The sequence below is a fragment of the Agelaius tricolor genome, unplaced genomic scaffold (genome assembly GCF_023055355.1).
Source record: "Agelaius tricolor isolate 1412-34295 unplaced genomic scaffold, bAgeTri1.0.p SCAF_14, whole genome shotgun sequence".
Classification (NCBI taxonomy): domain Eukaryota; kingdom Metazoa; phylum Chordata; class Aves; order Passeriformes; family Icteridae; genus Agelaius; species Agelaius tricolor.
The window spans coordinates 8,077,899-8,098,014 of NW_027269274.1; the positions used below are offsets into that span (position 1 = coordinate 8,077,899).

A 20,116-nucleotide genomic window follows, 5' to 3' on the forward strand; every position below is an offset into this window, starting at 1 on the left:
GCTGTTTAACTAGGATCATATAGAGCACTGTTGTCAAAGTGGTAGGAAATTATAGTTTCAGCATGTCATTTCCAAGACCTCTCTGCAATAAGAACTTTTCAACTTCCTATCATATATTAGGTGATTTTGCATATTTTAGAATTCCAGGCTTTGCAATCCATTGTCACTGAGTAGCAGCTTCAACACTTTGGCCTTTCTATAAGCTCTTACCTTGACCATTAAGCTGCCTGTTTTTCCCAGCATTCTGTCCACAAAGTGGGCAGTGTCAGCTTGGGGTGTGAGGCCACGTTTGAGCTGGCTGGCAGGATTGATTCTTAGGAGCACCTTGGGGCTCACTTTAGGTCAATCAAATTGTTCAGGGAAGGGGAATCCAGTGCTGCTGAGTATGTTCTCTGTGTGTTGTGTCAGAATACAGAGTAATTTCCTATGTTTTCATATTTTTTTTTAATATCACCTTGCCTCAATTTATTTGCTGTACTCTGTACATCTCTTTCCAACTTTTGCCCAAAAGCAAAAAGTAACTCAAACTTTAATTTCCTTCCTCGTACTAGATTAATCAGAGATGCTTCAAGTAGAAATGAAGGCTGAGTCATGTGAATATTGCAATTCTGTGCTTCTAACCAAGCCTGAAGCTTTTAGATCTGTTTTGCCATTAAATGGCAAAACCTGTGTAATGTTGTATCTGTGGCTATTTTGCTCCAGAGCTCTTTTATAATCTACTTTATTTATACTGGTCATTTTGTATCTCTGTGATCAAATTCATAGCAATGTTTCCAGCTATTCACTTTTTCAGCACAGCATGGGCTTGTGTATCCAATAATTAGCATAATGCATAGAATAAGTGTGTTTCTAGCAAGTGGATAATTCAAAGTTGTAATCAACATTCCTGGCAGAAGCAACAGCAATATTTCTACTGTTGGCAGTGTTTGACATGTGTCTTTTGATTGGTGTGAGAGATTATGGTGCTCTCATTTATACAGGACTTAAAGTCTCAGATTTTGATTATAGATCCCTGAAATGATCACAGGAATTAGAAAACCCTCTGCAATATTTCCTTACATGAAAAGTAAAATTCTGATCCAGTGGGCTTGGCAGGCAGTTCCACTGAGCTCAGGAGATTTAGGTTATCGCCCGGCCAGTCAGGAAAAGCTCAGCAGAATTGATATAATATAAAGCAAAAAGTGAGGTGAGAAACAAGCCCAGAATAACTACATGGGAATTCAGAATGAGGGAGATGAAGATATCACACAGCTACAGAGAGAGCAGGAGGAAAATTGAATATAATCAGAAATTGTGCTAGGAAGAGAAGGAGGATCACATAGACTGTGAATTTTAGGTGAGCAGAGTCTGGAGAAGATCTGGAGAGGAATATGGACCAGTTGGTAACCTGGGGATGGGGAGAAAGCATCCCCAGGGCAGCAATGGAGGGGCAGAGTCAGAGCCAGGAAGCCACAGAACCTGTGCCTCGCTGCTCCCTTTTCAGGAGCATTAAACAGCTGTGTTTAATGTCTCATGTGATTTTTTTTCTGAAATGTTGTCAGTATGGAGTTGTGCTTGGCAGTTTAATTAGCTGTAGCCTTTCTATATGTTTTTATTTTTAGGATATGTAGTTTTCCCTATTGGGAACCATTCCTGTCTCTTATGTACATTAAAAAGCATGGTAAAATTCATTGGGAAAGCTCTTAATATATGTGCAAAGTAGCCATAATCCAAAATAGCCATATTTCATACATGGATATTTGATATTTCGTTTCCCCTATCCTCAAAAGTATGAAAAGCGATCAGCTCCTATTAAAGACTTATCCAATTTTATTTAAAAATTCTGGTTTGTAGTGCTATGATCTTTAAGACCCTCTGGGAAATTGCATGGAGTTTCATGACAAGAGTGATATTAACCTGTGCCATTATTGCAAGTAACAATTTTTAGAGCTTCTGGATGTGGTTTTCCCTTTCTCTTATTAATTTTGAGACCTTGTTCATCTCTTCTGCATTGGCCTGTGTAACCTTAAGGAGGATTATGGTTCTGCTTAACTGTTTGCCATCTTAAGCCATCTGGATAAAGATGCCTTCCTTTCATTGTGGTAGTAAGACACCTTTAACTTTCAGAAAGAGCAAAATTAAATTTTAGCTCTTTGTCTCCCCTCTGGATTAAAAAAAAAAAAAAATAGGTGTCAAAACTTGGGACTTCTCCCTTGATGTTAGTTTTGCCAACATATATACTACTGCCTCTCTAGACTCCTTTCCTGCATTCAAAATTAACCTGTCTGTTCCTCTGAGCCTTTAACCTTTGCTCCAAAAGATAAATCACTTCCTGGAAATGTCTGAAAACTGTTCCAATGGTTTTTCCCCCTCAGCAAGGTCTTTTCTACAAATGCTTTTGTTAAGTAAAGTAGGTTTTAGTACTTCATAAGCCTGTTACTCTTTAGCAAGTTTTAAATGATTTTTTGTGATATTTTCTTTCCCTTTTTAGGTTTTTTGCACTTCAAATTTTTGTTTTCAAAGTGCTTTAGTAACAGGCAGTATTACATGATTTTTGTCTTTTTGTGAGTGCATAGTGAAATTGCTTTTGTAAGTAGTCAGAGTAGTCTGTTCATCTCATTTCATACATGAAAACAAATGGTCTCTTTGAAGTTAGATGGTCCTGTGTGTTACATCACTGGTAGTCATGTAGGCCCCAGAAAGTCGTTTTTGTTGTCCAGTCCTTGCTGCTGGTTAACTTGCAGATATAATAGCTGCAGAAGGCAGCACAGCTGTGGTGTATCACCTTCAAATTCTTTTTAGTGGCAAAGACAGAGATTTTGCAGACTTTTGCAAGTTTCTCCAGAAGGACTTTGACTTCATTAATTTGACTTTGATATCTTTTTGAGAAGTATGTAATGGACACATTACTAGAAATGTAGATGTGTGGCAGCAGGTTGTCATTCTCTGATCCCAAAATGCACACTGCAGTGTACATAAGGATAATGTCTTGGTCTGTCAGTGCCAGGAATAGAAACTGAAGTTCTTTATGCCCCTGGATTTCTGCAACATGTATTTTTGATTATTCCAGTTCTACCAGCAAATCAGAACAATCACAAGAAACTCCATGTCGAAAGTGCTTCCATAAAACCTTTTCAAGATTATTCAAGTAATCTTAGGAGTCTTCCACTATTTCCACTCTGTTCTGGAGGTGCCAACCTGCCCAGTATTATTAATGAATCAAAAGAGAAATGAAGTATAAACTAGTATTAGGATAAATTAAAAGTACAAGTTTATTTATATAAAAGTATAAATTGACTGGTTTTTCATTCAACAGATGCAGCACTGTATAACCAGTGAAGTCTGTGTGAATTGATCAATCTATTTATATAGATATCGGTGCAGAGATCAACTGTTCAAAAATAACTTTCTTCTTTCCTACCAGGATCTGTTGCTGAAAATAATAAATTTTAGTTTCTAAACATGGTCTGTTTGAAGATCCAAAATTTTTTTCTAAGGGTAACAATTTCTGTGCAAACTGTGACCCAGTCACTCCATCAATTATGGCAGGAGCGTGTGCTGATTTGTATGGCCCAATCTAAAGCTTCTGCATTGCCTTGGTTATATTGATATCTGACAGACAACAGGAAGCAGAGAGCACCCCAGGCTTAGTTAGCAGCAAGTGTTCTGGCTTTTGGTGGAGAGGAGAAAAGTGCAATGGATGTATCTTGGTTAGGATGCTGCTCCTGAGACTCTGGAAAGGAATTCTCTTCGATTAAGCCAGGGCTGAGAAAAAGGCTCTTGTTTTCTGTCTGTATGTTGGTGTGCATCTGACAGGTGTCAGCTTCAAAGCCAAGACAAAGACATAAAAGCATATTTTGGAAAGTCTTTTGGGAGAGCAGTTCTTGAAATAAATATTGGATAGGAAAAACAGTTGTGGTGCTTCAGCCAGAGGAGAATTCATAGAGCTTGATGGGGGAAGTTGGAGGTGGCTCAGTCTGTGTTACTGAGCCTATTTCAAAGCCTCTGTATTTGGCAGAGAGGCACAGGATGCTGACTGCTGTTGCAGGAATCAAGAAGCTGCCTCCCCTCTTCTACTATTTGCTTCTCAGTGTGTTTAAGTCACTCATGGTCTTTGGCACTGCAGGATTTGTTTCAGAATGGTTTTTGGGACTGCCTTGAGCTCAGTATCAGCAGCTTTAGAAGCTCTTTCCTACATGGCTGTATCTGAGTGCAGCCTTCTGCAGTGGTTACTACAATGCCCACAGCAACGCTGACCCTGCACCACATTCTCCTTATTTGTACTCAAAAAATGAATTTATAGTATTTGTATTTGCCTTCCCATTCCACTCCCACGCATCCACCAAATCACTTTTAAGTGATTTGCTTTTGAAGCCAAGCAGAATCATAAATATTTAAAAACAATATTTTAGTATTTTGAGACCTTGTTCAAGTTATGAGAAGAGCAAGTGAAATTTGGAATGTAGGAACTGCTGTTAATGACTGCAACAGTAGTGTAGGTTTGTTTGGTTTTTTTTTTACATGCCAGACTTTGTTTGTTTTAGTGAAGTGAACCATATTATATTTTCCAACAGGAAGGAAGCTTCCGTGGATCTTGGTTTTTATAATTCTTATCAAACTGAACATTCTTACAGCACAGACATCTGTTTTCACAGTTGCCTTCTGTAGGAAGAGACTTTGTTTTGTTTTGAAATTCATAGTTCATGTATTTTAGCAGATGATCATATTTAAGCCAGATTCTGATTGTCATCAGTACAAATTGGGAATTAACTCAGTGTATTTCACTTCATCTCTCCCAATTTATGTTAGTGTAAAGGAAAACTGAATCTAATGAATTGGCTGTTCTATTTCTGTGTTTAATTGTGCCGACAAGTATTATTTTTAGAGAAATGAGACGATGCAATTGCAGATAGCTCAGAAAGCTACAGTATTCTGGCAGCTTATTGCATTTATTTTGCTGTCCAATAGAGTGATTAGAAGACTTCATTTCGGTTTGACAAACAGTATGAGATACCCCAGCCTTCCATAGGAAGCTTTGAGCATGCTGGCACATTCTTCCAATCTAAAAAGATTTTGTAAATTTTATTGGAAAATTTTGCATTTGTTCTCTCAGATGCTCCATTCTGTATAGATTTTGTAAAACCTTTAGATTTTGGTATTAGGTGGAAAAGGCTCACTTTCCAGAATCTTGCAGCTACTGCAGTACATTTTCTAAGGCATGAATATCAGTTGTGCTCTGAAGGAGCACTGTGTGAACTCTTTCAAATTATACTCCTAAATCTGTGCAAGCAAATGTTCTGACTTTTGGACTTCAAGGCAAATTTGAGAGCCACACTTGGTTTCAGTGTGTGGAAATTCAACTATAAACCCAAGTATGTTGGGCTCAAATTGGTCTATTTTTCTTCCTGGTTTTATTTAGCTCTTGGAATGGAAATAGATGTCCTTAGTAAATCCTGAAGCTTTTATAGCTGTAGTTTTATCTCAGACAAATTATTGGAAAATGCATAATGCCATTGATCTGACTAGAACTAATAGGAGTTTTAAATAGCAAAGAAAATAAGACCTTTAATGCTGAAAACCTCTTCCTCTCTTTTCTTTCTTCCTTCCTTCCTTCCCCAAAACATCAGCAAAAGGAGCTAATAAATGCAATTGATTTATTTTGAAGTGCTGTCTGTCTTTTTCACTTTTCTTTTGAATAGCAGAGTCTGTGCCAGCCCTGGCTCCAGATGTCTGCAAGACAAGCTGTAATATGTTTCAGAAATCCCTGTTTGATGGCAATTGTCTGGGGAGAAAAATGAAATAAGCTTTGTCTTTGCTACAGTAACACTTGGCTCCTGAGAGCAGCCTCACAAGGAGGGAGGGCATTTCTGATCTAGGATTAAAAAACGTCTGTTTGCAGTTGTTGGGGCATATTTGTAGTAAGCACAAGCAGTGGAGGTGTTTTTCTGCAGCACATGCAGATGAGCATCCTACAGTTGTACCTTTCTTCTGCAACTGCTGGGGCAGTATAGCAGAAGGCAACGAGCCATTCTGGAGTCTGGGGCTTGAAGAACTTTGTCCCAAACATGTTATGTAAGAGCTCTGATGTTTTAATATTTTAAGCATGAGCTATTTACTTGGTGGGCCTTACATTCCTGAAAACTTGGAATACTGCACCCATCTTTCTTGGAGATAGCCTCAAATATTTCATTAGAGCAGAAAAGGCCAGAAGTCAAGGTGCTCCCATGCTGTGTTTGCTTTTCAGGTCATGTAACTTTGCTGGAACCACAGGGTTTTCTTTGCCATCAGCACTGGTTAGTGGTCAATTCAAACTCTTGCATGTATTCTGGTGAGAAAATTCAAGATGTAATTTCCGTGTTGAGAAATTTGGGCAGCATGACTTGTGTGCTTCTCTTGCTGGCAGCATCCTTCAAAGCATTTAAAATGGAAAGAAAATGCAAGGAATTCCACCTGTGCCCAATTTTTAAAGAAAGGACAGTAACAGCAGAAATTATCTAACCTCACCAATCTTGACTTTACAAAGGGATAATTTATTATTAATGTTTTTTAAGGTCAAACTTGTTAATGTGTGTCAGATACAGTCTAACTAATTCCATGTTCTTGGCTTATGTGCCACATTTAATTGCAGCAATTGGAATGGATTTCAGGAAACCATATTCCCCGTGTCAAGTGGGTTACATTTTCTTGTTTGTTAAAAATGAAAAATTCTGGGAGTTGCATCTTGGCTCTAAGAGAATCAGCTATATTTCTCCTGAAGTGTGAATTTCTTCCCAAGTTGGCTCATTTTATTTGTCCTTTATTCAATTTCCAGTGGAAACATAATCAGAAAAATATCTCTTTAGGAGATATTTGATAAGATTCTGGAAGACATTTCTATGTGGATTGGCTTTGGTGAAGAACAGTTACTGAGTACTAAGTCTCCAAACAAGTTGGAAAAGAACGATACCAAGATTTGATAGACTTGCTTTCCTAGAAGGAGCAGTTTGCTCACTGAACGGGGCTTTTCTCATTTGTGTTTTTTCTTTGTGTATTAAGTGAAGAGATGCTTCATCTTTGTTTATGGAATGCCTAGATAACAATTAGACAGGGATAGGAATGTAATCATGCTCTACCCTTGAGCTGTGTCATAGGAATAGTACAAGAAAATTAAGTCTTATGTTTGCTACTAGTGTAGCTTACTGCCCTATTTACCTATTGTATGAAAAGCTATTTAAAATACATTTATTTTTTGTTTGTTTGTTTTTAATTTCTGTGGAATAGTATTCTTTGCTGGTTTAGAAATCACAGGTTTTTAACCATATTAGACACTGGGTCTCAACCTGTGCTCAGTTGAATGCAGTTTCTCAAATAAAAGTTTGCATGAATTTTTTGCTTACTGTAAGAAGAAATATTCTCCTTGCTCTTAATGCAAGGCTGATCAAGGAGTCTCGTTTGAGTAGTTACTGCTAATTGGAAACTTCTTCTATTCCATATGTGTTTATTTGCACTGTAGTTTTACTCTGTTATCTCCCTTCCAATCCAGATATGAATGTGGATCACCTGACAGCACTGTGAGTTAGGGATGTGTAACTTGCACCCTCTGTACCTTGTTTCTGATTCCTCTTCTAAAAGGCTTCCCAAGGGTCTTGTTAGAATTTTCCAGTTTAGTGAAATCAGTGTATGATGACAGTCACCAGTCTGTTCTGGTCTCTTTACTAAAGGGAGCTTGATGTCCACCCTTCTGGATCCTGAGGCCTTGGAGAACCCATTTGCCTGATTTTTTTTTATTCTCCTCTCTAAATAATGTCTTGTATTAAATGTAGGTACAGAAACTAAATCAAAGTGTTGTAAGAGAAAGCTGGCCTGTTACAGCCCCTGATTGCTGCTGGAAGTGAAATACTGCAGAATAGACCAAATCAAAGCATTGGGAGGTGAGATATGGAGAGAAAACATTTCCTGGCTTATAAAATATCAAGGGAAATAAACAAATGCACTCTATTTTACTTGCTATTGAAAGCCAGAATGTCCTTTTTCCATTAGGAGTGTTTTGCTATTCTTTTGGAAATCTCTTTTAATTAAGGCTGTATAATATGTTTCCAAGGATATGAAAGAAATAATTCACCGTGGCTCCAACAGCCACTGTTCCTTCCTGATGAAGAAAAGCAAATATTTCTTATCACTTGGAGAGGCAGCAATGATTAGAAATAGTCTATAGTCAGGAATCAATTACTCTTTCTCTGGACAGCTTCAAAATATTGTTGGCCATTTTGCTGTGTAATTCTGTGGTGTGATGATACTGCAGCAAGGTGTTGTGATCCTCTCTGTGCTGGGACATTGCTGGCAGTAGCTCTCCAGCACATGAACTTGGCTGAACCCATTTAAAAGTTACTGGGGTGCTACAGAATGTTTGCAATATCATCACAAAACCCACTACAGTGGGTTTGACACCGAGTAAGGGCATCCAAACAGGACCAGAATTACTCTGAGCTCCCCAGCTCATAAAGCTGCCTGCCAGCCTGGGGGTGTTGTCAGGGCACTTTTATCCAGAATGAACACAGTCCTGTTTCTGCAGTGTCAGGTGGACAAAGAGGAATGTTTTATTAGCTTCCTGTACTACCACAGAACTTGCTCAGAGTAATTCTTGGTTGTCCCAAAAAGAGCAGGAGGTGAAGAGGGAGCACTGACCACCGTGCCAGTGACCCTGGAACTGAGGAAGAATCTTGTGTGTGCTCCTCAGAAGTACAGCAGGGTTTCAGCTCCTGCCCATGCTGCTCCAGGACCTGTGAATGCCTGCTCAGGCACAGTCTCCCCCTTCCCTCACCTTCACAACCTGACCTGAATTCCTCTGTCTGCTTTTTGGTGATTAGCTTAGTCTCCTTCACAATGTGGGTTCATCATAGGGAAAAACTGCCTGAGAAGAGGGAACGTGAGCTGCTAAATATGACAGTGCTAGAAAGTAAAAAAAAAAGGGAATCTTTCTGCATTGCAAAAGGTGATGTCCTTGTAAAAGGCTTCAGTCTGCTTTTTGTTCAACATTTTGCTGAAGAACTGTCCATCTCATTTACTTCCTCACTGCTAACAAAGAGGAGCACTGACAGCACTGGCTCCAGGTGTCTGTCAGGAGAGCAATAAAAGTTTCAGCCATGCCCAGTGTGATTGTGTTTGATAGGTAAAACCAGACAGATGCTAATTTCAAAACTCAACTTGCAAGCAGACAATTCTCTGTAGGTCAGGTTAAGGAAATGAGAAGTATCTGTGACTTACAGAAACAAGTCACTGAATTTCTCTTGTGATTAAAAATATTAAATTACTTTCTTTTTATAGTGCTGATCATAATTTTTTACCAATAAGGCATGTGCATTTATTTTCTGCAGACACTGCAGTTTTACTGTCTTCCTTCAGAACAGAGATGTTGGAAATGAATCAAATGTGATTCACTGGACATACAATGACTACCTTTGAGCAGCACTAATGGCTCCAAGAGCAGGATGTATCCAGTACCATCTCTGATGTACAAACCCTGTAGTCAGTGGGGATAAAGTAGACAAAAGCCAGGCCCCTATATCTTTTCCTCTCTTTTTCTTTGCTTTCTCCTACTATTCTCCCTTTTACATTTTATTTTTAACTTCCATTTTAGGTGTGTTATGAAAGTGGTTTTGTCAAATTATTGCTTTATTTATATAAAGGTTAAAGGGTTGGCACAGGACTGAACAGCTCAGTTTTTGCTTTCCCTTCAGGGCTTTAGGAAAGCTCTGTTAGGAATTGCTGAAGGACTGCTGGACCTGTTGATTCAGCAATAGTTTGGTGTGAATATGGCATCTACTTGCACATTTGAGATACCTCATTTGTAGTACAAATAGTAAACATTTTAGGAGCATGCTCAAGTGGCAGAGTTAACTGGCCTTCAAGTTCTTGATGGACCACTTTCAGTGGTGTTAATATAAATAACACATCTCAACATACAAGTAAGCAGCTTCTACATAATTATATGAAATTGTTTACTTGTAAGAGTACTAAGGCTTAGATATGAAAAAGGGCAGTATTTATTTCCAGAATGCACCCTTTTCTCCCTCCACTAGGTGAATTTATTCTCAGTATGCTATTCTGTACCATGTAATTGAATGAAAATTTAAAGTTTTTATCTAGAAATTGCATTGATTTCCTTTTTGCTCCTTGGATATTCTTCAAAGTGATGGTGCTTGTGGCAAATGTCACTTTATCAGCAGCCACACAGAACGTTATTTCCAGCTACAAAGCACCATGAAAGTATTCAGAGAAGCAAATAAAAGCTCTGAAGGATTGTTAGGATGGACAACTGCAATACCATCATCATCAGAATTACCTTAAATTCATTGCATACTCCCTGTGTTTTAATTAGTGTGTTGGTGAAATAAATGGGGACATATGTTACCACAGGAAAGTAGCAGGAGATGACAATCCATTAAGCCCTGACAGGTATTGTAGGCTTGAGAATGAATAATGAAAAAAAGTGACAGTAATTAAAACATGTTTACTTAAGATGACAATTACTTGAAATACGGTTGCATAGTAAAGACCTCATTATGAGCCAGACTCTGTATGTAAAAATTATCCTTATGCCAAGGGGTAATTAATTTGTTCTGGTAGGTGAGTGATAGGTCATTTGTGGTTCTGTCTCACCTTGTTTACATCTGATGGTAATGGAGATAGTATTGTACTTTGATCTCTCATGAACTTTAAGGTTCAACATGGTTTTATTATTGCTTTTAAATGAAAGTATCTTTATGGATTCTGAGTGAAGACATGGTCAAGTCTTGAAAAGTATGTGGACTTTCAAACAATGTGTTCTGCATAGCAAGATTTCCTGTTGCTGAAATAGTTGTTGCAGCCTATTTGCATCTTGTATCTCCCAGTTTTTACTTTGGCAGAGTGGAACTAAGAACTGTAATTGAACTATTACAGTTTCAGGAGAGCATTTGAGAGATGTAAAAATAATCCAAGAAAAGCAGTTGATATATTTTAGAGATGCCTAAGACAGGAGTTTCCAGGAAGTCTCAGTACTCTGGGGTTTGTTCAAGGCTCATGGAATCACTGGATATGTAACATTTACAATGTCCTAAGAGTCCCAAGTATGGTTAATATTTTTTAGAGTTCAAACAACAGATGCTGCTGAGGTGGCTGTCAGTCTTTAACATTTTCAGAGCCTTGTCTAAGGATGTGATACAGATTTATATTTGTGAGTAACCTCAGAAGAAGAGCTGAAGATTTTTGAACTATTTTTACGTTCACTTTTTGGATGTAATTTTTTTTCCCTTCATTGTAAGTGTTTACAGAAAGACAGATGGCCACTTCTCTTTTTCACTTGCCACCCCGTGTCATAATCTTCTGCTGGAGTTCAGCTCTTTTTGACTACAAAAGTTTGGCAATGTGAAAAAATGAAGCTTGTTGAGAATCCCCAAAGGATTTTTATTACTGCATTTGAAAGACACTCTGTATAATACAACAGAGTAAAATAATGGTCTATTATCCCATACCATTTTTGGGGATTTTTAATCTGTTTTGTTTTGTTTGTCCCCACCCCAGCCCCCATCCTGCCTGGCTCTGGGGCTGCTGCAATAAATGGGAGCTGAGCTGGGGTTCCTGGAGGGAGCTGGGTGCAGGTGAGAGGCAGCCCTTCCTTTGAGTGTTCTGTTCCCCTGGACACACGTGGCCAGTACAGTAAAACCTCTTTTTCACAGCATTAAATGTAAGCATTATTAAAAAGAGGATGTGGTGTTAAAATGTCCTCCATTCCAAATGATTAGTATCTTATTTCTCACTGCCTCATAGGAATGAAAGATACTGAGTTGCCAAACTGGTATCAGAAACATCTCCCCTGCTCAGTGTGTAGTGCTGTCTCATTTTTCTTGTATGTATTATTGTTAATCAGTCATGGCAGTGTGAAGTCTGATAAACAAATTGTGCTTTCACTGCTTCAGTGAAGAACTAACAGATCCTTTTAAAGTGTCTTGGGAGTGCAAGAATTGCTTTACAGCATCATGCTACTGGTCTGTCGTGTCCATTATCCTGTTTCTCTAACAGTGCTGAAAATCAAATGCTGCAAGGAAAATGGCACAATTCACCTACTAAAGCATCATGGATTGACGTGGTGGTTGGGAAGGAAAATTCCTACACTGTGAGCTTCAGAAACACCTTATCTGCTTTTTGTCTCCACCAAGTTGCTATACCAAAATTCTGACACCGTGTCCTCTACAGGCTTCTTACGCTATGGGTGAGGGGAGAGGGATTGAGGAAAGTACTCTTCTAACTATTGTCCTTTAACAGGAAGAATGCATTAGGCATTTCTTTGCTACATTTTATGACCTCTTACTTTTGTCTTAATTAGTGGTATCTGAATGTCTGTACTATTTTAGATAAATTTTGACCAAAGATCATCCTTTACTGTTCATCCCTCTGTACTTATTTTCCTAAATAGTCTTTTGCATGGGAATTTGGGGAAAAAAATTATTCTCAAATAATTTTTTCAAACCATATTCCTTCATGCTAGAATTCATGTTCCAGCTTCATAGCAGGTTAGCTGTATATTCACACAAGTTTTTTGCTGACATGTGAATAACTTGATTAACAGATGCAATTGCCTTCATATCGTGACTTTCATAAATACAAATGTTAAGTTCTGACTTGTTCTGTTCAGGCATTTGATTGCTGGTTTTCTGCTGTACTGTTCACTTGTGGCAGAGAAAAACAGACTTTTCCTTCAAACTCTGGCCATCTGAAGAAACCTCTGACTTCTAAATTGAAAGGAAAAATTGATCTCAGTGTAAAAGATAACACTCATGGTTTCCAGGTCTGCAAGGCTGACTGTAAAAAATTGGGAGGAAGGATGCTGTCACCTTTGGTCTCTTCTGTGAGATGCACAAAATACAGGATAAGGATGGGGCAAACCAAAACTGTGGGAAATACAAGTCACATTTTTCGTTTCAGAATATGGATTATGAATTTTGTAAATCTTTGATATAAGCTTGGATATCAGCTTTTCCACTAGTGTGAGATTATTTAACCTTACTAATACTTCTAACATGACACCATTTTTTCTGTATATGCATTTTTAGGATTAACAAAAACCAGCATATATATAATTCCTATTCTGGAAATAACTTTAACAGTTAATGGAACAGGTTAAGCTTTTGTATTTCATTCTGTGATTTTGCAAAACACTTTTCTTACTAAACTATTGCTCCTTTGAAAGAATTTTATATTTTCTACCTCAGTGTCAGATTTAGTATATACAAATCCCACTGTACGACTATAGATAAAGGAACAATAAACTTTATCTTAATATAGTGACAGATTTTGTGAGAAGTTGCTGGTATAGATCACATTGATTAAACTCACAGTGAATTTTCTACCACTTTGTGTAATTTCAAGTTAATATTTAGTAGAGCTCAGTCTTCGCTGGGAGTGAGCCCGCTGTGGTCAGTACTTAGCTTCTTTCTGCATTCACTCCTATTGATTCCAGTAATTTAGTGCAGAGATTTTGAATTCCCACAACTACTCCTTGACCTGCTATTGAAGAATAGGGTGGATTTGTCTTGGCAACTCAGAGTTGGAGTTCCTTAAATACCCATTAGCTTTAAGTTTATCCTTGTTTCACTTAGACACACACACACGCACACGGAGCCATTTGTTCGCTCTTAGCTTACATTTTCTGGATCACATCTACTTATAAAGACATCCTTGCAGAGAGCAAATGCTCATTACCATCTCAGTAATTCCCCACTAAGGCCTAATTGATTGGCTTGTAGTCCCCAAGTCTACATTGGAGAAGGTTTTATCCTATTAGAATAGCTGGCAAATTGCTTAACTCCCATTGCATGATGGGCAAAACTGTCCTTGATGAAAGTAAAATTATTCTGTGACATGCAAAACTGGCTTTAATAGGAGATTTATCTATCTGTGATTCCTTTTGTGCTGGGATTCCTTTTGTTTTGGTTCACCGAGGGTTTTTTGTGTTGGTTATTTTGGGTTTCCCCCACTGGAGGATAAATTCTTCATGACAATGCTAAGAATTTATAAAATTTAGTAAGCTTGATTTGATATGAAAAAGAGCCAAATCTGTCATTGAACATTTTTCTTAGTGTTAGAAAAGTAAAATTCGACTGCAGGCAAAATCAGACACTTGGCCCAAAGTAAAATTTTGCTTTTCTTGAAGGGATCCTTCATAATTTTAACAGTCAGAGTGTGGCTTCTGAGAGAGAGTAAGTAAAGCTGAAAGCATTGAGCCTATGTTTTCATGAAATCAAAAGGAAATTTGAGATAAAACTGGTATGAACCATGATTTTCATTTACCATTTTTGAAAGCAGCTGGATTTGGTTTTGATGTTTTTTTCCTATAGCTTCACCAGTCATTTAAATTTCTTATTTGAATAAAGACTCTCAGGGGCATATTGGGATCTTGGTCTGTGCCTGAGATTCCCACTGACAGCAGTGGGAGATCTGTGTGTGAGCCAATGATGGTTTGTGGCCCGTGGTTATTCTGTGCCTTAAAGGCACAATACACTTCTGCCACTAAAGATTTCATTTACATATTCATTTTACGTGGGGCTACCCAGTTCTTTCCCATAATAGTTCTTCAAAATATGCAGGACAGGAGATTTGCTGCTGTTACAGTGCCCTATTGACCAAATCTGCAGTGACTTGGCCTTGGGATGCTGAGCTGTCCCAGGGCAGAATTGGCCTTTGGAGCTGATGCTGAGTTAATGCTCAGGCTCCTGCAGTGAAACGTGTGGGGAGTGGGATGTGGCAGCCTCTGTCTCTGTGACCTGAGCTCATTCCCACTGAACTCAGAAGAGTGAGTGGTGTTTAAATCCTGCCCTGGGAAGGAGCTGCCACTATCTCAGGTGTGGGGTGAAGTGCTTCTGGCAGAGAGCAGAACCTCTGGAGGGTGGGGACCTGTACCATCACAAGCTGAACCAGCAATGTCCCTTTCTTAGAGAGCAGCCTGGAAAGGGGAGAGTGATGGTGCCTCCTCCACACAGCAGATGAGGAAGGGCTCCCTTGGTCAGGGTGGGCCATCCTCAGCTCTCGTGGATCAGGACAGGCTCTGTGCCACTGCAGAGGGATGTTTCATCTTCTCAGGGTATTCCATGCCTTTTGCAAAGGAAAAAAGAAGTGAGGATGTGCTTATATATTTATGAATATTTTCAAGCTTCACTCAACCAGAGAGAGGGAAGGGGGAGACTGATGCCATGACCTAGAGATTGGGGAACTTAGGGGAAATTAGTTGTAGTCAGAAATCCCAGGATCCAGTCTCTGCTCCAAGGTCTTCCTATGCATTTCACATTAACTGAGCACTGCAGAAAATGAAACTTCAGGTGATATTGCCTGTAACAGTTAGCAGCATCTGCTTTTACTGAATCACAGGGATTTGATTGATGTGTTTTAAAATTGCTTTGAGGTAGCAAAATCCACATGGAGTAGGAGCTCAATATTTATTAAACAGAAATTTGTGGCCAGCTTCACATGATGGCTCCTAGCTTTGCAAATAGCATTGAAAACTATTCTAAAATTACAAATTGCCATTTTTATGCATGGTACTGATGTAGAGATATCCAAACCCATGATATCCCATTCAAATGTCTCGTTTTCATTTGCTTTTAGATCTTCCAGATTTTTTATTTTCAGGGCTAAGGTCTGATACAAACACATTTTAGATCTTAGACTGAATGGTTTCATCATGTTTGCACTTTTTTATTGATAATATTGCAAAGTTTAGGTGAAGTTATTAATCTATTTCCAAAAAGAAAATTAAGGAAAATGTTTTTGAAAATGTTCCTGTGGTGTTCCCTTTGAAAAAGTCTTCTAGTTTCCATGGAATTCTGATCCTGAGCTGTGTCAGCATCTCCTAAGGGACAGAGTGTTGGAGAACAGTCTGTACTTCAAGCATTCACACTCCTCATTCTGTTTGAAAATAAAGGTGCAAAAACAGGGAGAGGAAGAGAGAGCACTGAAATTAAGGGCAAGAAGAGTTGAAATCATGCCTCAAATCATGCCTTTGGACTGATGCACGAGGAGAGCCTTTCACTGATGGAAGTGCTAGAGTAGCAAAAAAGCTATAAGCTTTTTTCATAAAGCTGGTTTAAGTTTTATCCAGGCCTTGCTTTATCTACTATATTTTTTCTGCAATTTCTGTGTGCTTTCCACCTCTCCTAATAAGATAACTTTCAGACCCCAAGTGATGCTTCTATGTACAGCCTTTGGGAAAAAAAACCAAAGTGGTTAATGGATTTGGCTATGAAAGTCACAGAATTATGGAAAACTGAAATATTTATAGACAGACCTGACAGAGAATTTGCTAAATAATAATGGAAAATTACAGACAGCAAGGTGGTCTTATATTTGGTACAGAATTAAATCAAGCAACCAGCAGAATTTGTTTAACCTTTCTGTAAAATTGTAATGAATTGCATCAGGCAGCAGCAACTCCTCTGCAGACCCTGTGGGGTTTTTTGTTTTTTTTTTAAACATAGTTCTAAAAGTTCATGGTGAAATTTCCTGTAGACCAATCCTTTAAGGTCACTTCTTGAGCCTCTTTTGGGGGAGTGATGAGGTTTTAGCACACATTAACCTGTTGCTTCTCATAACCATCCAGCCTAGTGCTGGGGCTGTGATTTTTGCCTGCTGCTTGGCTGCTTTCAGGTGATACTCCCATACATGGCAGCCCAAAGATGTGTCTGTCCTGATAAAGCATTTGTAGTGCTTTGACTGTGACATACCCAGCCTCTCCCAGCCTGCAGGCAGGGGAATGTGAGACTTGTTATCCTTCCACTGTGGGCCAGACTGGAGTGCTCGGTGTGTGTGGCACCCAGCACAGCCCAGATTAAACTCAGGAACCATGAGTGTGCTTTGAAACAAGTGTGTTTGCAGACAGTCTTGTTTGAAGTGAAAGCCATCACTTATGTAACATAAAGCTTGGCCCTGAGAAGTCTTTTGTCCAGTCCTTTCATCTTGTTAAAAGATAGTTCAAGTAGTTTTTTTTTTCCCTGCTGGGCAGTTGATTGCACTGATTTAGAGCCCAATGGCTGGCACAACAGACATGCAAATGGAGCAAGAGATGGAGATAAAGCAGGGTCTGTTAGAGCAACTTGGTTTTGTCTGTTCAGGACACTAAATGTTATTCATTAAATATAGCCCTGTAGCCACAGATACAGTCACTTTTATGACTGTACTCAGAGATGGCTGGAGTTGTGCTTCTTTAATGAATGAGAGTCTTCAGTGCTTAAAAAATATACACACTATTAAGGAAGGTAGAAAGTTTTACACTTACTTTTATTCTCTGCAATCACTGCCTGAATGAGTTCAGTTTAATGAGAAATTGATACTGTACTAATCCAAATATATTTTAAAAAACCCTGAAGTCATCCTGAGTTCAAGTCAACTCTAATTTTTCCCTGTAGAAGACTGATGAAAGGCAATGACATCAGCCTTGATAATAGCCCTTCCTTTAGCTTATTGTTAATGATCACCATTGAATCAAATGTAGACTTGGTGGAATTCCAAGGACTTAAATGGAGGTGCACCAGAGATAAATTTTGCCCAGTTTACATAGCAGGAATATAAACATTGAGGCCCATGTCATGCCCAATGAGCCACTTACTGCACTAACAGATGCTTGTTCTTGTTAGGACAATGGGAATTTAGTAACTCTGTCTTTTCCTCTTAGAAACAATTGCACAAATTTGCACATTTTAATAACTTCCCTCAGCAAGAGTAGTCCATCTGTATCGTGGCTTTTTTTACCTCCTTTTCAGTGTTTTGCCTTTGTCAAGAGAAAGCCAAATTTTGCAGGAATTATCACCATGCAAAGTACATATTGTCAAAGGAACTTCCTGCTGGGACACATCTGTTGGCTTGATAAGAAAGCAAAACCAGAATAATACCTATTCTACTGCGGCATGCTGTAAGGAGGTAACACAATTAACATAGGCTAATTAGTTGTATTTTACTCATGATATTTTATCATAAACATAAAACTGCCTAAACTTGTGGAAAACTTACTACAGGAGCATCCCTGGAAGAAAAAAACATTTATTTTTCTGATTTTTCTTCCTCCTTTTCCTTTTTTAAAATGCAGAGAGAAGATACTTCCTTGGCTATTTAAAAGCATGGTTAGGTTCATCAACTGGAATTGGTTTTTATGATGTTAGTGCTCTAGTTCCACTGGTTATCATCACCTGAATATATTCCCTTTTATTCACATTAATATTTGCTAGAAACTGAAGATTAATCAGATGAACTCCACAAGCAGCTATTATTTACAGCTTGAAATAGGAGGAATTGTTTGGGAGAAAGATTATTCTGTAGCTGAAGTGTGTATTGCAGTACAGGAATAGAATGTGTAGAGCTAAGGGATCCTGAACTCTGCAATTTCCTCATCTAAGAATGCTTCACTTTGTGATATTCACATTTTGAGGTGGATTTCTGCAAAATCTTAGAAGTCGTGGGTGGGAAGGGAAAGTTTTTTCAGCTTATAGTGGTGAATTGGGATTGAAGAGTTTTATTGTTTCAATATAGAATTTACAATATTCAGAGCTCTAAGTTCATTTAGCTGTAATTTTGTTTGCTGTGGTGCTCAGTTCTTCAAGTCTTTGTGTCTGTTTGATGACATTGCACTGATTAAACAAAAGAATCATAAAGATAACAATGACAAAGCAAAACTTCCTGTAAATTGAGGTATTTACATAATGACCACAACTCACAAGTAGATTTCAAGCAGCAGACCTGAGTCACACCTGTATATTAAATAATTATCTACATGACTTAGCAATTACTGCAGTTATTTGACAGTGGTGCTTTGGATAAGGAAAAGGAATGCTGGGAACTACAGTAAATAGGTTCTTTATATATTTTAATTGACAAACATTTTTGAAGTTCAATAACCTTTCAGAAAAACCTTCTTTCAGTTGATTTCATGCTCTGCTTTTTAAGCTGTTTAAGTTTACAACTTATGCATAATTTTGTTTCTGTGCAAAGTTTTTTTTTTTTTTGAACAAATGACATGGATTTCATATTTGACAAAATAAATGTGTAGCTTTTGGAGTATTTTTGAGAACTAAATGTCATTATTATGCTTTTCCCTTTTTTTTTGTAACACCATCTGTTTAGTAAACATCAAAATGGATTGATATGAAACTTAAAAAGTTTATAACAACAACAAAATAATGCATGACAGATTATATAAGAACAAGTCATTAAAATGGCCTATAAAAGGACAACCATCTGTAGCACTAAAATAATCTTTCTATTGAAGACAGTAATCACTTTCTAAGTCAATGACAATTTTGGATTTATGGCATAAATAGTAATCATGTGAACCAAATAATTGGAACGTATTTTTTGTAATTAATGAACTCTTTTTTCCCCCCATTACTGTTGTGAAGAAGCAGAATTAATACAGAATACACATGGATGCTTAATAATGATTTCTATATCTTCTCCCGAGCTCACATAAAGCAATTATAAGTTCATGAAATATTATTATATATAACTCTAAATCTGAAGAAAATAAGTTTGTGTTTATGGAGAAAGTTTCTGATGTCCTCTGTCACTCTGAAAATCTTGGCAGTAGGCAAGAAAAGTGAAAAATGCTGAGGCTGCAACTTCAGTAAAGATTCAGATCCACAAAGATCCCCTCTTGGAGAGGCCAGTGGGTGTTTTCTGAGCAGAGAACAGCCAGCAGGTGTCCCAAGAGGAGAATATCTGTGAATTATTTTAATTAAAAAGCTACCTGTTCGTAATGGTTTGATTTTTTTTGACCTGTTCAAGGACACGTTAGAGGGAAATGGCCACTTTTAGTTGCACACAGCCTCTGCCTGGGAACCAGCAGCTGCCTCTCTCACAGCAGGATGCTGTGGTCACCTCTGATGATTTGTGTCTTGCTGGAGGTCTCCACCCTCCAACAGATTGATCCTGTTGGGAGTTGATTTAATTCCTTGTACATGAAAATTTATGTTCTTGGACTTAAAGCAACCCTTGTAATTCACTTTCAATCTAAAAAGGAATCCACTGAATAGAAGGTATTACCTTTACTTCTTTTATTAGGCATATAGTTAAAGCTTTTAATCTCCAAAGTACTTTAAAAATGCTAATTAACCTTCACAAAATTCCCTCCCCTTAATGG

At 38.1% G+C, this 20,116-nt stretch overlaps 1 protein-coding gene across 2 annotated transcripts in view; it reads left to right on the top strand.

Moving 5' to 3' along the window:
- Window positions 1-20,116, top strand: part of FHIT (fragile histidine triad diadenosine triphosphatase) — a 457,578-nt gene that overhangs the window by 117,306 nt on the left and 320,156 nt on the right. The gene's annotated exons all lie outside the window — the stretch shown is intronic.